The sequence below is a fragment of the Carettochelys insculpta genome, chromosome 1 (genome assembly GCF_033958435.1).
Source record: "Carettochelys insculpta isolate YL-2023 chromosome 1, ASM3395843v1, whole genome shotgun sequence".
Lineage (NCBI taxonomy): Eukaryota > Metazoa > Chordata > Testudines > Carettochelyidae > Carettochelys > Carettochelys insculpta.
The window spans coordinates 372,505,410-372,524,168 of NC_134137.1; positions in this window are offsets into that span (position 1 = coordinate 372,505,410).

Here is an 18,759-nt window from a genome sequence, read left to right on the forward strand (position 1 = left end):
ATAGTTCTCCTAGAGCGCCAAAAATTGTTCTGTGTTTAAAACCAGGGTCTGACCTCAGGTGTTTTGCATGCCATCACATCAAAGGGAGGAGATGCAGGCCTTAGTGAGAAATGCTTTCCCATGATACGTTTTCATTTTGGCACACATGCTGTTTATGCTGCAAGGTTCCTAAAATAATTGTGCTAGATGAAGCGTCTGTTCTCCGTGCTTTGAGGCCAGTACAGCATGACATTTTAGAGATAAAGTGTTGCGGAACATTCTTGGACTTACATTTCATTGGAACTCTTCTGGAATCTATTTGTCTTTCCTGTTTCTTGCTATCCCATTGTACAGGCTGAACCTCTCTAACCTGGAACTCCCTCTTCCGGCAACATCCATAATCTATCATGATTTTAGTTAGCTGGATGACCGCTTATTGTAGGTGTGGCCACATTTCTTGTGGTTCCATAAAGTTTGTTTACAGCCGCCAGTCCTGGCTCTCAGTGTTCTGTGCTGTTATTGAGCTCTAATTTACCCTCAAATGTCTTCTAAGAGCTCAGTAAGCAGTGGAAGTATTGCTAATGCAGCTAGCCAATACTGACCTCCCATAGTCCAGCAAATTCTCTCATCCAGCACTGATCAGGTCCCAAGGATGCTGTATTAGAGAGGTTCAACCTGTACTTACAAAATGACTATCCAGAACATGCTCATCACTTGCATATTAAATTGTGTATAAATCAAAATTTTTCTGAGGCAGGTAGGTCAATCTACAAATGTCATTTCACAGTGAACACTGTGCAGTGGAGATTACGGAGGATAAAACAAACACTTGGTGGCTGGGTAGTTACCCTGTCCTACAGCATCCACATATGTGACAGGTGTTTTTCCAAACCCACCACCCAACATACAACAAAATAACAGTCCAGTCGCACTTTAAAGACTAGCACAATAATTTATTAGGTGATGAGCTTTCATGGGCAGACCATGTTCTTCAGATCTGGAAATATTAAAATCTATTTCTAGATCAGAAGAAGTGTGTCTGTCCCATGAAAACTCATCAGCTAACAAATTATTTTGTTAGTGTTTAATGTGCTACGTGACTCCTTTTTTTTGTTTTGTGAAGATGCAAACTAACACGGCTACCTCTCTGTAACTGTTCACCCAAGATATCCTCAGAGAAATGGGATTAAAAAAGAGACAAAAAATTCATTTGATTGTTTATTGATGTAAGGAATGTGGCAGCAGGAACACAGCGCTGCTGAAGGCTGGGAGGAATGTGTCTCCCAGAGATCATTTGCATGAGAATGCAAAGGTGTGCATGTGTGATACCTTTCAGGCAAAGCCTAATGGGTAGCAAGTAAGCCATGAGATTTTGTCTATTGTAAACACATTGTTGTAAAATCACAATTTATGCTGACACTCAGTGTGGGAGTTGCTCTGGGTTGTTGTGAGGGACGGGGAAGTTGCCATAGCTGCATAAGACATTGATTACACAGGGCTCCCTGGTTTAAAGCATTGTAAGATAGGAGGGTAGTGCTTGTGCTTGCTGATGGCCTTGGCCATATAGCTATAAGCCTGGCTTGATTAGCCCTTTCTCTCTGTTGAAAGAAAGAGCTGTACACTTGGGTTTTCATGAAACTACACACTAGAAATATTAAGAGCTGAAATCACAGAGTGGTAGCTGAGGCCCCACAGAGCTGAAATCACAGGGTTCTGCTTCAGGGTGATCACTCAAGTGGTGTGGCTGGTAGGAGCAGTGGTGGACAATGGTGACTGGCGGGCAGCTAGGAGGAGGAGTGGGGGACAACAGTGACTGGCAGGTGGTTGGTAGGAGCAGTGGTGGATGACAGTGACTGGTGGGCAGCTGGGAGGAGGAGCGGTGGACGACGGTGACTGGTGGGCGGCTGGTAGGAGGAGTAGCCAACAGCCAGCAGGTGGCAGTCAGTGGGATGCTGCAGACAAGCGGACAGCTAGTACTGCCCTGGTGATGTATCTGTGGGCTCTGGGTCTGGGACTGCACCGCGAGAGTTACACCCTGTAGTTGTGTGTGGGGTAAGGGCCAGGAGCCCCATCAAGAGACTTGGTTCTATAGCATATGGGGATGGTATCTTGTTAAAGGGGTTTGTCCCTCCTTGTTTAGATATACTGCATCTGTCACAGTAAACTTGGGGTAGGTTATTGTAATTAAATAAGCTGTTTCTATCTTAGACTCTGTGCTTGCGAGGCAGGAGGGGAGAACTGCCTTACAGGCACCCAGCAAGTGGGGTGAGATTGTCCCAGGCCACTGGGTGGGGGCTCAAGCCGGTTGGTTGTATCCTTGACAGGAAACCCCCCTAGGAGCTGAACCCAGCCCTTCTGGCAGGCACCTGGCATTAATAGAAGGGTTACATAAGTGGGGGCTTGTCCAGGATGTCTATTGCTGGGTAGTACCCCTCGCAAGCACATCTATATATACCATTGTAAGAAGCAGTTCTGTTGTTGCAGGATAAGTTAGAGTTTATACCATGGCTGGCCGTATGTTAGAAGACTGGTGTGAGGAGTTGAGTATCAATCCTAGGAATTGTCTGTTGGTATTAGGGATGCCTGAGGGCATGGAAGATGGCCCAGTTGAGGCCCTTCTAACAAAAGCCATTGATTCTCTAATAAGGTGTTGCATACGGGGCCGTAGACCTCGAGCAGAGGACAAAGCCTTTGTGGTGCTGTGTGAACTGCCGGTGGCTGTGGACTCTTTGCAGATCCCAAGTGAGATAAAGACTCCCACTGGCACATTGAAAGTTGTGATCGCCAAGGCCTTTGCAACGGGCCCCGCCTCACATGCCGGGTTTGAGGAGAAGATGACAGCCTTCTTGGTACAGGAAGGAAAGACTATGGCAGACGTGTCGAGTCTACTGAGTGCTGAACCATCGGCCCCTGCCCCTTCTACTGAGGTATGGGCCAAAGCTCTGGGACAAGCATTGGAGAAAGTCATGCGACCTCATCATGAGTCTAGTTCATACTGTAAGTTACGCTTATTTTCTGGAGGTGCGGTCCCAATACCAGGGGAAGAAGCGTTTGAACCCTGGTTAGAACATACCACTGAAATGCTCCAAGAGTGGGAAGTACCTGAAGCTGAGAAGAGAAGGCAACTGATAGAGAGTCTCCAGGGTCCCGCACTGGACGTCATTCACACGTTAAACCTGGGTAATCTGGAGGCTAGGGCAAATGACTGCTTAGAAGCTCTCAATCATGCTTTTGGGAGGACTGAAGATTTGGAGGAAGTTTATTGCAAGTTCCTGAACACCAGACAACAGAGGGGCGAGAAGTTGTCAACATATGTTCAGAGGTTGGAGAAACTACTGCAGAGAGTTGTCTTGCATGGAGCCATCACAGCGGAGCAAATGGATCGAACTCGAGTGTCCCAAATTGTAAGGGGACAGTAATACCAGCACCCAATCCTATTCCACCTCCCAGCTATTTGCGACTGATTAAAGAGATCCGAGAAGAGGAAGAAAGGCAGGCCACCAGTGAGAGTGGGGGCACTCAACTGTCCAAACATAGCAGTACAGCCCTCTCGCAACCCCCTAAAACACTGATGGTGAACAGTGGAGAGGAGCTTGCCCAGGAAATACAAGACCTGATGGTGCAGGTGGACGAACTGAGGGGCGCTGTAGGTTCAGCCCAGGCACCAGGGAGTGCTGAACAGCTAGCAGCAGTGGTCCATAAGACCGGGCTCAGGACCACTACTTCTACAGGTTGGCCAAGTATAGGATCATTCTTCTGCTACAAATGTGGTCAGGAAGGACACACTGCAGCAAGATGTTGAAATAAAGAAAATCCAATACTGGTGTACCAAAAGCTGAGGGTCACCTTGGAAAAGTCAGGAAATGGCTACAGGGTTTGGGAAGGGAGCTGCCTACACCCTCGGGAATTGAAGGCTCCCTTAGAAGAGACAGACCTACGGCCTTTCCACGAGGACTAATAGGGCCTAGAGCAGAAGTCAATGTGAAAATAGAAGGGGTGGAACGTAGAGCCATACTTGATACAGGATCTCAAGTGACTATCATATTCCAGTCATTCTATCAACAAAGACTTGGGCACCTGCCTATCCATCCACTAACGGGTCTTGGCCTGTGTGGACTCAGCATGAATGAATACCACTATGCGGGATATATCATAGTGCACCTAGAGTTCCCGAAAGAAGTGGCGGGGGTAAGAGAGGAGGTAGACACAGTTGCCTTAATATGCCCTGACCCCTAGGGGATCTCTAATGTGTCTGTGCTAATAGGGACCAACTCCAGTCTCTTTAAAGTACTTTCAGAATACTGCAGATGACGGGCCAGGGACCAATACCTGAGCACTCTGATGATTCATGCACTTTGTGCTGAAGCCTACAAGAAAATTGAGGATGCTAAACAGGAGTCACCTGAACTACCAATGGGTGCCCTGAGGTATGCAGGTACAACTCCCATAGTAGTGCCTGCAAGGAAAGAGCAAGAGGTGCTCACCAGGAGTACCTGGCTAAAGATCAGCGGAGAGACTCTAGCTATGGTAGAGCAACCAGCTGACGGAGGCCTTCCTGATGGAGTGCTGGTTCCCAGTGGAGTCATAGTCTTACCCGCTGAAACCCAGAAAAAGGTAGCTATACTGATTGCTAATGAAACCAGTCATGATATTGTTGTAAAGTGAGGGCGGAAGATAGCAGACCTTTTTGAGCCCGACGCAGTGGTAAGGCCTCAGTGTGGCACTCTGGCCCCAACAACAGATCCAGAAAAATTTGACTTTGGAGATTCACCACTGTCTGAGGAACAGAAGGTGCGGTTAAGGGAGAAGCTTTGTAAGAGATCAAAGGTATTCTCACTGCATGAGTGGGAAGTGGGATGTGCAAAAGGGGTCGAGCATAACATCAGACTGCATGATTCTCGACCTTTCCAGGAGAGATCTAGGAAGATCGCCCTTTCTGAGATGGAAGATGTGCGACAGCATCTTCAAGAGCTGGCAGAGAATGGCATCGTTACAGAGTCCCACAGCCCATACGCTTCACCCATTGTGGTGGTCCGTAAAAAGAATGGAAAAATTCGGGTATTTATTGACTACCGCACCCTAAACAGCCGTACTGTGATTGACCAGTACACTATGCCATGGATCCAAGATGCCTTAGACTGCCTGTTAGGAAGCCAGTGGTTTTCAGTTTTAGACCTTCGAAGTGGATATTAGCAGATTCCTCTGGGAGCAGAAGATAAAGAGAAGACAGCCTTCATCTGCCCATTAGGGTTCTACCAGTTCGAATGCATGCTGCAAGGGATTTCTGGGGCACCAGCCACATTCCAGCGTCTTATGGAGAACGTTGTGGGAGACATGAACCTACTGCAAGTCTTGGTTTACTTGGATGACCTGATTGTATTCGGAAGAACATTGGAGGAGCATGAAGAAATACTTCTTAAGGTCCTCAACCAGTTGGAGGCCTATGGGTTGAAACTTTCTATCGACAAATGCCAGTTCTGTAGAACATCAGTGAAGTATGTGGGTCACATTGTGTCCCAGGAAGGCGTGAGTACTGATCCAGACAAAATAGAGGCACTCGTAACATGGCCACGTCCCAACAATTACCGGGAGCTTAAAACCTTTCTAGGATTTAGTGGATACTACCGTAGATTTGTGGAACATTATGCTTCCATTATCAAGCCTTTGAATGATCTCACTTGTGGATACCCGCTCAACAAGAGCAAGACTGAGACCAAGGGTAAGGGGAGGCCCTCAAGACTCCCAGAGCAGAAGCGCCGTGATCCACTAGAGCCTTTTGGATCACAATGGGACGAGACGTGTGAGAAAGCTTTTCGAGAAATCATTAACTGCCTAACTCATGCTCCAGTCCTAGTGTTTGCCGACCCAAACAAACCCTTTATTTTAAATACGGATGCCAGTTTGGAAGGGTTAGGGGCGGTTTTATACCAAGAAGTGGACGGCAAACATAGACCTGTGGCCTTTGCCAGCCGAGGATTGTCTGACAGTGAGACCCGTTACCCCATCCACAAGATGGAGTTCTTGGCCTTGAAGTGGGCCATCACTGAGAAGTTTCGTGACTACCTGTATGGTGCTAAGTTCCAAGTATGGACAGACAACCATCCATTGACATATGTATTGACAAGTGCTAAGCTGGACGCGACTGGGCAGAGATGGGTGGCTGCCTTGGCCAGCTACGAGTTCAGCCTACAGTACTGATCGGGGAGAAGCAACATCAATGCAGATGCGTTGTCACGACGCCCACAGCTGCCGGAAATTGCTGAGATTCCTCTAGATGGAGTAAGAGCCATTTGCAATGGAAGTTATCGCAAGTCCCAGGCCCCTGAGAGTTGTATTGCTGAAATGTTGGGTTTACCACCCGAGAGTGTGCCATCTGCCTCTGTGAACTATATTGAGTTGGATCAATCGCCATTGCCTAGGCTCAATGCTGCGGACTGGGCAAAAAGCCCATCTGCAAGATGCTGACATCCGTGATACCTGACTCGCAAAAAGAGAGGGGCAAAACCCTCGGACCATTGTTCCCTCCACTCCGGGAAGTAAAGTACTACTAAGGGCATGGAACAAACTGAGACTGATACAAGGCGTGCTGCACTGGGTCACCGTAGATCCATTGCAAAATTGACGAACACAACTGGTACTACCAACTGAGTACAGGGTCCCGGCCATGAGGGCTCTGCACAATGATTTTGGGCATTTGGGTATGGAAAGAACACTTGAGCTTCTCTGTAATAGGTTCTACTGGCCCAGGATGGCCGAGGACGTACACAGGAAATGTGAGACGTGTGCTCGATGTGTTCAGTGGAAAACTCTGCCCACTAGAGCAGCCTATCTGCAGAGCATCACGACCAGCAAACCCTTGGAACTGGTATGCATTGACTTCTTGTCTCTGGAACTGGATAGGAAGAATATTGGAAACATCTTAGTGGTAGCCGATCACTATACCCGATACACTCAGGCCTACCCCACACGTGATCAGAGAGCCATCACTGTGCCATGGGTATTGTGGGAAAAGTACTTTTCAGTGCTTGGACTCCCAACTCAGATACACTCTGACCAGGGGCAAGACTTTGAGAGTCAACTCCTAAAGGAGGTGCTGAGAGTGGCAGGAATAAAAAAGTCCAGGACAACCCCTTACCACTCACAAGGTGACCCTCAGCCAGAACGGTTTAACCGAACCTTACTGGATATGCTGGGGATGTTGCGCCTGGAGCAGAAAGCATCCTGTAGTCAACATATTGCCTTTTTGGTGCATGCATACAATGCCACGAAGAATGACGCTACAGGAGCAACCCTGTATTTGCTGATGCTTGGACGAGAGCCCAGACTACCAATAGACCTATGCTTTGGGATGGCAGGGGATGGGGAAAGCTATGAGACACATCTGCAGTATGTTTCCCGACTAAAGGAAAAGCTGCAGTATGCCTACCATTTGGCTACGGCAGCTGCCCGCAAGAACACAGATCGTAACAAACACTGGTATGATGCAAGAGTGCACCCTCAGGAGCTCCAACCTGGGGACCGAGTTCTCCTGCGGAATCCAAGGGTTGCTGGTAAATACAAGATTGCCAATAGATGGAAGGGAACACCCTACCTGGTGGTGGAAAGACTTAAGGACCTACCTGTTTACAAGATTAAACCTGAGTGTGGATCAGGGCCAATGAAGACAGTACATAGGAATCTCCTACTGCCCGTGGGAGAGTTGGTTGGTGCACCTTCAGAGATGGACTATGACATGAGACCAGGGCACAAAGAAAGTGCAAGGCCACATCCATTACCCAACACAGGCAGTGGGCTCTGTGGAGATGATCTACCCTTATCCAGCACCTTCAAGAGTGACTCTGAAGAGGATGAGGCTCCCATGGAGCACCTTAGAATGGGAACCAGATCCCAGAGTCTATCAAGGGAACAAGGGGAAAGGGCAACACCTTTGGCACTGAATCCCAGAGCAGAAGCGTTTAGGCGTGGGGCTGGAAACCCCCCTTCCACAACAAGACTAATCTGGGATGATGAATCTGCCCCATTTACTGACAGTTTGGCGGAGAACCAAGCACGTGCAGATACACCCCAATTAGCTGACGGAGATGTTTTTGTCCAGGACATCCCAAGTCTGTGAGCAAGAGACACAAGGGCCAATACAGATAGAAAGGGAGTCCCTGAGTGAACGCCCCTTATCCCTACCTCCAGAAGAGGATCCCACAGCTCCTGTTATCCCCATCCTCAATAGGCAGGATAGAGTCATAAAGCCTGTAAATAGACTAACTTATGAGGCACCTGGAGTAGTTGGGGAGGATGTAATACATCTGGCACACAGACTTGTGGAAGCCATAGTGAGCTTTCTCAGGCCATTAGAGGGGAATTCATGTGGATGTTATAATTTAAAGTGTGATTTGCTGGGACGTCAAATTGTCGGCTGGGGGGAGGATGTAAGGAATGTGCAGCAGGAACACAATGCTGCTGAAGGCTGGGAAAAATGTGTCTCCCAAGCCGTGTCTACACGTGCACGCTACTTCGAAGTAGCGGCACTAACTTCGAAATAGCGCCCATCACGGGTACACGTGTTGGGCGCTATTTCGACGTTAACATCGACGTTAGGCGGCGAGACGTCGAAGCCGCTAACCCCATGAGGGGATGGGAATAGCGCCCCACTTCAAAGTTGAACGTCGAAGTAGGGCACGTGTAGACGATCCGTGTCCCACAACATCGAAATAGCAGGGTCTGCCATGGCGGCCATCAGCTGAGGGGTTGAGAGACGCTCTCTCTCCAGCCCCTGCCGGGCTCTATGGTCACCATGTGCAGCAGCCCTTAGCCCAGGGCTTCTGGCTGCTGCTGCTGCAGCTGGGGATCCATGCTGCATGCACAGGGTCTGCAACCAGTTGTCAGCTCTGTGGATCCTGTGTTGTTTAGTGCACTGTGTCTGGGAGGGGCCCTTTAAGGGAGCGGCTTGCTGTTGAGTCCACCCTGTGACCCTGTCTGCAGCTGTGCCTGGCACCCTTATTTCGATGTGTGCTACTTTGGCGTGTAGATGTTCCCTCGCAGCGCCTATTTCAATGTGGTGCTGCGCAACGTCGATGTTGAACGTCGACGTTGCCAGCCCTGGAGGACGTGTAGACGTTATTCATCGAAATACATCGAAATAAGCTACTTCGATGTAGTCTTCAAATGTAGACATAGCCCCAGAGATCATTTGCATGAGAATGCAAAGGGCTGCATGTGTGATACCTTTCAGGCAAAGCCTAATGGGTAGCAAGTAAGCCATGAGATTTTGTCTATTGTAAACACATTGTTGTAAAATCACAATTTATGCTGACACTCAGTGTGGGAGTTGTGGGATCTCACCAATGCTCTGGGTTGTTGTGGGGGACAGGGCAGTCACCATAGCAGTAAAAGACATTGATTACACAGGGCTTCCTGGTTTAAAGCATTGTAAGGAGGTTCTAACTGGCTCAGTTAGGTTGCTATGTGCCTGTGGTTTTGTGCTACAGTTATAGGCCTGGCTTGATTAGTTCTCCACATTTTTTGAAAGGTAGAAGTGTATGCTTGGGTTTTCACATAACTCTACACTGAAGATATTAAAAGCTGAAATCACAGTGTAGCAGCTGAAGCCACACAGAGCTGAAGTTATGGGGTTCTGTCTCTAGGTGATCCTTAAGTGGCACAGCTGGTAAGGGAGTTATCATGGTGGGTGGCTAGTAGGAGGAGCAGTGGATGATGATGTGTGGGCAGTAGGTGCAGCAGCAGATGGCACAACTGGTGGACAGCTGGTAGGAGGAACAGTGGATGATGGCGACTGGCGGGTGGTCAGTAGGAGGAGTAGCCAATGGCCAGTAGGTGGCAGTCAGTGGGATGCTGCAGCCAAGTGGACAGCTAGTACTGCCCTGATGATGTATCTGTGGACCCTGGGTCCAGGGCTGCACCATGAGAGGCACACCCTGTAGCTGTGTGTGGGGTAAAGGCCAAGAGCCCCAGCAAGAGACTTGATTCTATAGCGTATGCTTAGATATACAGCATCTGTTACAGTAAACTTGTGGTTGGGAGGGCAGGGGAGAAATGCCTTACAGGCACCCAGCAAGTGGTGTGAGATTGTCCCAGGCCACTGGGTGGGGGCTCAAGCCGGGTTGGTTGTATCCTAGACAGGAATCCCCCCTAGGAGCTGAACCCGGCCCTTCTGGCAGGCACCTGGCATTAATAGAAGGGTTATATTTATACATGTGTAGGAAATGGCATCTTTGGGACCTTATTGGTGCTGACCCAGAGAATTTGCCAAACTATGAGAGGTCAGTATTGTCTAGCAGCATTACCAACACTTTCATTGCTTGCTGGGCTCTCAGAAGACATTTTCATGGAATCATAGAACAATAGAGCTGGAAGAGACCTACAAAAGCCATCAAGTCCAGCCCCCTACCCCAGGCAGGACCAAACCCATCAGATCAGCCCAGCCAGGGCTTTGTCGAGCCGAGACTTAAACACTCCAGGGATGGAGACTCCACTACTTCCCTAGGTAGACCATTCCAATGCTTCACCACCCTCCTAGTGAAAAAGTTTTCCTAATGGTCAACCTGGACTTATCCAACTGCAACTTGAGACCGTTGTTTCGTGTTCTGCCATCTGTGACCACTGTGAATAGCCTCTCTCCAGGCTCTTTGCAACCTCCCTTCAGTAAGTTGAAGACTGTTATCAAATATCCCCTCAGCCTTCTCTTCTGCAGACTAAACAGTCCCAATTCCCTCAACCTTTCTTCATAGGTCATAAGGTCCAACCCCTTAATTATTTTGGTCGCCCTCCACTGGACCCTGGGGTAAATTACAGCTAAATAACAGCACAGAACTGTAAACAAACCTTATGGGAAATTTGGTCATGCCCACGATAAATGGACATTCAGCGAACTAACATTATGCTGGATTACTGATGTTGACAGACCAAGAGTGCTGGATTAAAAAGGTTCAACCCGTATTAGGTTATTTTGTGGTGCTACTGCTGCCCCAGCAGATAGCCACAGCTTCAGGGTTTAGTGTGCTGTTCCAGTTCAGAAAAGAAACTGGTCACACTCAGGTATTTCACAGAAATGGGGGGGCTAGAAAGGCCCTCAAGAGGTCATCTTGTCCAGCCCCCTGTGCTGATGTACAACCAAGTAAACATCTTCTTGGAAACCTCCATTATAGGGATTCCACAATAGGTCCCTTAATTATCCGTTCTACTAATTCCCTCTGAAGCACTCAGCATTGGCTTCTGTTAGAAGATGGGATACTGGGCTAGACAGACGTTTGGTATGACACAGTATGTCTGTTCTTATATTCTTAATCTCCCTCAGAGGACTGTTCCAGAGCATAACTACCCTTGTAGCTGGAAAGATTTTGCTTGTCCATCCTTCAGCAGACATGGAGAATAATTGATCATTGCCCTCTTTATATCAACTCTTAGCCTATGTCTTATCAGCTGCCCCCCGATGCCTCTTTTCTCAAGAGTAAGCATACCCAGTGTTTTTTAACCTTTCCACATAGGTCAGATTTTTCTAAACCTTTTCTCATTTTTGTTGCTCTCCTTTGGCTTCTTTCTAGTTTGTCCACATCTTTCTTAAAGTGCCATGCTCAAAGTTGGACACAGTGTTCCAGCCAAGGCAGCACCCAGGCTGAACAGAGGGGGATTATTAACTTCTGTGTCTTATCTACAACACTAGTAGTAAGCCCCAGAATATAAACTTTTTCACAATTACATCATCATTCCACTATAACATGAGATCCTTTATGGAAATGCTGCCATCTAACCACATATGCAATTTTTTTTCCTACTTAAGTGGAATAGTTTGCCCTTGTCTTTATTAAATTTTATCTTGTTGATTTCAGACCAATTCTTTAATTTGTCAAGGTCATTTTGAATTGTAATTCTGCCCTCTAAAGTGCTTGCAACCCCTCCCAGATAGGTTTCAGCCTCATACTTTATAGGCATACGCTCCATTCCATTATCCAAATCATTAATGAAATTATGAACTAGTACCAGACCCAGAAATGACCCCATGGGACTCCACCGGATACATCCTGCCAGTCTGACAGCACACCATTGATTATTGTTCTTTGAGTACAATTTTTCCGGAGTTATGCATCCACCTTATAATTTCATCTAGGCCACATTTCTCTAATTTACTTACAAGAATGTCATGTAGGACTGCACCAAAAACCTTACTAAAAGGCTGAATATGTCACAACCACTGCTTCTCCCTATTCCCTAGATCAGTAGCCTTGTCCAAAATGGAAATTAGGTTGATTTAACAAGATCTGCTCTTGACAAATCCATGCTGGCTTACAAATTAATTATTTAATAATTTGTTCCAGTATCTTTCCAGGTACCAAAGTTAGTCTAACTGGTCTTTGTTCCCCTTCTTCTTAAAGATAAGAACTATATTTGCCCTTCTCCAGTCCTCTGGGATCTCATGCAACCTCTTTGAGTGTTCTGGGATAAATGGTAATAGTTCTGATATTGCTTAAGTATCATAGCATCAATTTCATCAGGTCCTACCAACTTGACTACATCTTATTAAAATATTCCTTAATCTGTTCTTTCCCTATGTTGGTTTCAGTTCCTGCCCCATTGTTAATATAATTTGTGTCACATTTCTGGTCACCATTAACCTTGATAGTGAAAATAAATGCAGTTTTGTTATTCACAACGAATGTACCAAGACTCAGGTCTCTGAATATATCAGGAAACAAATATCAGAAACAGCTTCTTTTTCTCACAGCATTGAGAATACTCTTTGTAGCCTGCAACTTTGACCCTGAAGCCTCTCTGCAGGTTTTGTGCAGGGTTAGCTACCATACTTTTAGCTGCTCCCCCAGATGTCTCTCTCTTTTCCCCAGGGTTTTCGTTTTGTTTTGCCTTCACACACACAATGTGCTCATGCACGCACGCACACAGACCTCATTCAAAACAACGTTCAGCCTGAGCTCCTGGGTGGGTTCAGACACACAGCCTTTTGTATTAGACGGACACTTGTGCTTACAGCTACGTTAATGGAGGGTGAGCTCACATCTAGCAATCACAATGGGTGTTAACTCAATCCATGACTAGGTTCACCCCGCCCACTGCACCCGCTCTTACAGCATCAGGATATTTTGGGAGTGATGTTTGTTGATCTCTCAGCTGTCTAAAATTCAGTCAAACTTCATGGAGTCCTTTCCAAGGTACCAGCAGTAATGAAGAGCTGCAACTTCACGGAGCTAATCCAGACCGTGCTGGAAGACAGAAGAGTCCTTGCGAACATCTGTGACAAACAGAGCAAATAGCAATGCTGGAAAAATGGTCTCCCACAAGGTAGTTTCTTAGCACCTATATTATTCAACATTTAAATGAATTAGTCAACATTTAAATAAAGAGGCGATTGAGGGGGCGATATGATAGAGGTATATAAAATCATGAATGGTATGGAGAAAGTGAATATAGAAAAATTATTTACCTTTTCCCATAATACAAGAACTAGGGGACACCAAATGAAATTGATGGGTAGTAGGTTCAAAACTAATAAAAGGAAATTTTTCTTCACACAACGCAGTCAACCTGTGGAACTCCTTGCCGGAGGAGGCTGTGAAGGCCAGGACTCTATTAGGGTTTAAAAAAGAGCTCGATAAATTTTTGCAGGTTAGGTCCATAAATGGCTATTAGCCAGGGGTAAAGTATGGTGCCCTAGCCTTCAGAACAAGGGCAGGAGATGGATGGCAGGAGGTAAATAACTTGATCATTGTCTTCTGTTCTCCTTCTCTGGGGCACCTGGCATTGGCCACTGTCGGCAGACGGGATACTGGGCTGGATGGACCTTTGGTCTGACCCAGTATGGCCATTCTTATGTTCTTATGACCAGTCAGGTACCTGAGCACAAGGTGCTTTATTTATACAAATGATCTATGCAACACCACACAGCACAAACGTAGGTCATGCATTCCATCTTTACAAAAATATCAAGGTGCCACATGTGAACTTGTCAGCTGGGTTAGGACAACACTTGTCATTCTACAAATCCCCCATACCTCAGTGTTATGCTCGACTATACATTTTTCTTGAGAGCCCATGTCAGCAAAACTAAAGCCAAGAATAAGATAGAAAACAACATTCTCCACAAGCCAGTGACATCCGACTGGGATCTATCCATTCTGTGACCCAGAGTGCTGACAGTTTATTACTCATTAGAATGGCCATCCTGGGCCAGACCAATGGTTCATCTAGCCTGGCATCCTGTCTTCCAGCAGGGGCCGATGTGGGATGTTTCAGAGAGAATGAACAGAACAGGTCAATTTTTGAGTGATTGGTCCCCCGTCATCTACTATCAGCTTCTGACAGTCAGAGGTTTAGGGTCAACCGAAGCAATGGGTTGTGTCACTGATCATCTTGGCTAACTGCCAGGATGGATCTAGCATCCATTAATTTTGCTTACTCTTAGTTCCACAGGCTGATTGTGCATTCTGTTAGGAACTTCCTTATGTTTGCCTTAAGCCTGCTGTCTTTTGGTTTAATCTGGAGCTCCCTGGCTTCTCTGCTACGCAAAGGGGTAAATAATGCTTTTGCATTGACTTTCTTCACACTCTTCATTCTCTGTACCTATATCCTCCACCCCACCCCAATGCCATCATCTTGTTTCTAAACTAAACAGTGCCAGTCATTTTAATCTTTCCTTACATGCAAGCTATTCCGTACCCCTTCTCGTTCACATTCTCTGTACATTTCCCATTTCTAATGTAGGTTTTTTGAGATGGGGCAACCAGAAATGCATGTGTTGTTCAAGCTCTGGGCTTAGCATGGATTTATGTAGTGGCATTATGATATTTTCTGTCTTATTATCTTCTCTTTCCTAATGGGTTCTAACACTGCCAGTTTTCTTTTTACTACCAGTGAACACTGAGTGGATGTTTACAGAGAATTATCCCAATGACTCCAAGAACTATTTCTAGAGTGCTGATGGCTTGTTTAGACCCTGTTGCTTCTGGGCCTGTGAAGTGAGGGATAATACCCTCATGTGAAGAAGGTAGATCCTGCACTTAATGCTTCTGGCTGCTATAATACAGGATGTCTTAGTCCAATACATAGCAATAGCTTCTACATCCTCCCAGCTATTAATCCTCCTGCAATATGATGGGAAGTTGTTACAGGTTGAACATCTCTCATCTGGCACCCTCTGGACCTGACTGGGGCCAGATGAGAGAATGTGCTGGACTAAGGAAAGTTAATATTGTCTAGCACATTACCAATACTTCCACTGCTTACTGGGCCCTTAGCAGACATTTAGGAGTAAATTACAACTAAACAGCATCCTAGAACCCTGAGCCAGGACTGGTGGCTGTAAACAAACGTTATGGGATCATGGGCAACTTGGCCACACCCATGATAAGTGGTCATCTGGCTAACTAAAATCATACCAGATTGCGGATGTTGCTGGACTCGAGAGTGCCGGATAAGAGAGGTTCAACATTTACTAGAGTAGAGTCTGCAAGGGATACAGAGATCCATGACATTTGTTGTTGAGTTAAATAAAGTCATGACAGTCAGTGGTGCTGACAGCCACCACAGGCCCCTGGGAAAGATGGGACTGGGGCCCAGCTCCATGACTCAAAAGGGGCATGGCCAAAAGCAGACAAGGTAGGGTTAAAGGCATTCAGCTGCCAGCACCACCTGGACCACAGCACTAGGACCCGCCCCGTCCATCATATAATGGTGGGCCCAAGGGCAACTGTCCCCTTGTTCACAGAAGCAGAGAATCACCTTGTAATCTATGCCCTTTTGATCCCACCAGACATGCATCTACCACCTGGTGCAGATCAGTTCTGGACTTCATGGCCAGGCCCACAGACTGGGGGGAAGAGGGTAACTCCCCAAAGGTCCAGAAATTCAAAGAGTAGCAACAGCAGCAGCAGCTGGAGCCCCAGACCCTTTAAATTGTTACCAGACCCCCAGGTGGGGGGGTCCAGCTAACACAAATGATTGCTTGTTTCAGCCTAGCCCCTTTCATCTTAGGCTCCACCCCTTCCAGGAGCATGGAGCTAGCCCCTCCCTTCCCTGACACTTGGCCAAGGAGCTGGCAATTCTGTCAGCCCCCCTGTACGTGTCATTGTCTTAGCTGACACCACATGCAACTTGGCTGGGGCTTGGGACAAGTGGTGCTCTAGCATGGGACTCACTATCTGAGACAGCAGCAGAATCCTCCGAAGTGGAGCATCTTCTGCAATGTCAACTACCTGAGCACAAATGCTCAGTCAGTGATTGGGCAAGGTGCAAGGACTGAGCAATTGTGTAACTGCCCACAGGCAGACTCAAACTTGGGACCTCTGGAACGTGGTGCCTGAGTCAGAGAGTTCTCAGCAGAGGCTGTAAATAACACTCCTTAGGGACCTAGATGCCACGACAATGGGCCAGTGAACCACACCTAGATGTGTGGGTTACGCTTGCACAGACGTGAATGTTCAGGAAGCATTGTGAGGCGACAAGAAGAAACATCTGAACCCATTGACCTCACCAAGACCTAAACTGGTGATGCACAACATCCCCACCCCAAATGAAAAAAAAAAACCAAAAAAACAGATTACAAACAAAACAAGGTCGACTATGTTCCCATAACGGCCTTGCATCCGTCCACATCACCAACAAGAAAGAATGTTATTCACACCCAAGTGTCTTTGTGGCTCTTCTCTCCTGAGATATTGTTGCCATATGTGTTTCTGAGATGTCTGTTGTTTCTGTGCCCTTTGCTGGTTGTGACAAATGGAATGGGCAGGGACGGTGGCTTTGTCCACATTGGCAATTGAGCAACAGAGGTTTTGTTGTTCACAGGTGCTTTAAAAAAACCCAAATGACAAAAGCTTTGCCATAGCAAGTGCTAGTGTAAACAGTGCTTTGTCAGCTGGTGTGCTCTCTGGCCAACAAAGCAAATGCTGCTTGTAGGTGTGGGGAGAGATTTTTGTCAACAAAGAGTGTTTACACTGCCTGATTTCAATGACATGGGTGTGTCAACACAGCTATGTCACTAAAAGCTCCATGGTGTAGACATACCCTGAGTGGGGGACTCATTGTAACAGATTTCCCAGTCTCAGCATCCACAACTACATTCTCAGATATGGGTGGGCAGCCACGCTGAAATCCTGCTTTCTCTACACTACCTTAGATGGTCCTTATGGATACCTTGGGTTTATTCCTGAGACCCAAGTGTACATCAGGTTTAGTGGGGTCAGCACCGTAATGTAGAAGGTATCTCCAAAGGTTTGTTTAGCTAGGGCTCCTGTCCTTTTCCCTCTCGGAACTATCAAACCAGACCAGGTCCCCTCTTTTAAACTTTTCCTCAGATGACCTGACACCATACAGCCAACCATACAGTATGGAATTCCCCCAAAAGAACAAATGGGTTTGAACTATTTGTAACGTGTAGCAACCCTGCAATCTAAACCTGAAGAGCTCACGCCTTTCCTAGGGAAAATTTGAGGCCAGCCACTCACCATCCCTTGCAGATTTCTTTTTATTTTGTGGAGTTGTCCATAGCTACCAGCAAGTATCGGTTGTCCGCCTCTCTTTTAGACAAGAACATCAATGGCAATGCCCCCTGACATGCTGCTGCAAAGGGGTTCACCCTGTTTTAGGGGAATCCTTCTTTGTAATTTCCTGCACCAGTTTCCTGCATCCTGCCTGCATTTTACCCAATAGAAATTCTCCCTTAGCTTGGCTAGGTTTTGTGCAATGCCCCCAAAGCTCCAGCTCCTTTCAGATCATGACAGCCTCAGGCAGTGGTGGGGAAAGTACCCAAAAATGTTACTTGAGTAAAAGTGAAATTGCTTTGAAAAAATGTAATTAAGTAAAACTCGAAGTACCCTTCTGGAAACCTACTGAGGTAAAAGTACAGAGGTGTCACATCTTAACTGTACTCAAGTAAAAGACGTAAAATGCAGCCATCCTATGGAAATCTATGATTAAGCACCCAAGTTATCATAGGGTTACATTCTTCTTCATATATATATATTTATATATATGTGTGTGTGTGTATATATACACACATATATATGTATACACACACACACACACACACACACACACACTTCAATCCCCACCAAACTCAGCTGCCCACCCAGACGCTGAGCCCCTTCCAGCACAGCTTGGCCTACCATCTTGCCATAGGGCTTCTACAGGGAGCCCTCTGTCTCAGGGAGAATGGGGAGCCCCTGCCCTGGGCTTGCTAATGCTACTTTGCTCCTGCTCCCACCAGAGCAGAGGAATTACCTGAGACAGAGTAAGTGCCGCTGTCCACCCTACCCTTGGCTGAGATGCTGGGTTTCCCCAGCTACCTACCTGGCTGGCCTCAGGTAAAGTCACATGAGAGTGTTCATATACACCCTGCCCTCAGTACATCCCCCTGGGCAGCAGCCCTGGTGGCTGAGGTCTAGGGCTGGTAATATCTGCGTAGATCCTGCTTTTGACTGAAAACATGTTGATGCAGCTATTAAAAGGCTGTTTTTGAATGAAAAGTTGTTGATGCAGCTGTTAAAAGGCTTCTTTTTTGGCAGGGTCATTGGGCTTGTTGTTTTTTTTTTTTTTAAAAAGTCACTGCATGGTGATTGGATAATCATACATGCAGCTGTGCTTCAGCAGATTGAAATACTGGCTTGCACAACTGCTAGGGTGCTGATGAAAGCGGTGAATAACTAAGCGCTTTTGGAAACAGCAGGTGAGAGAAAGTACAATGTTGTCTTTAAAAACAATTGAGTAAATGTACAAGGTTCATGAAAATAAATTACTTGAGTAAAGTGCAAATGCAGAAAA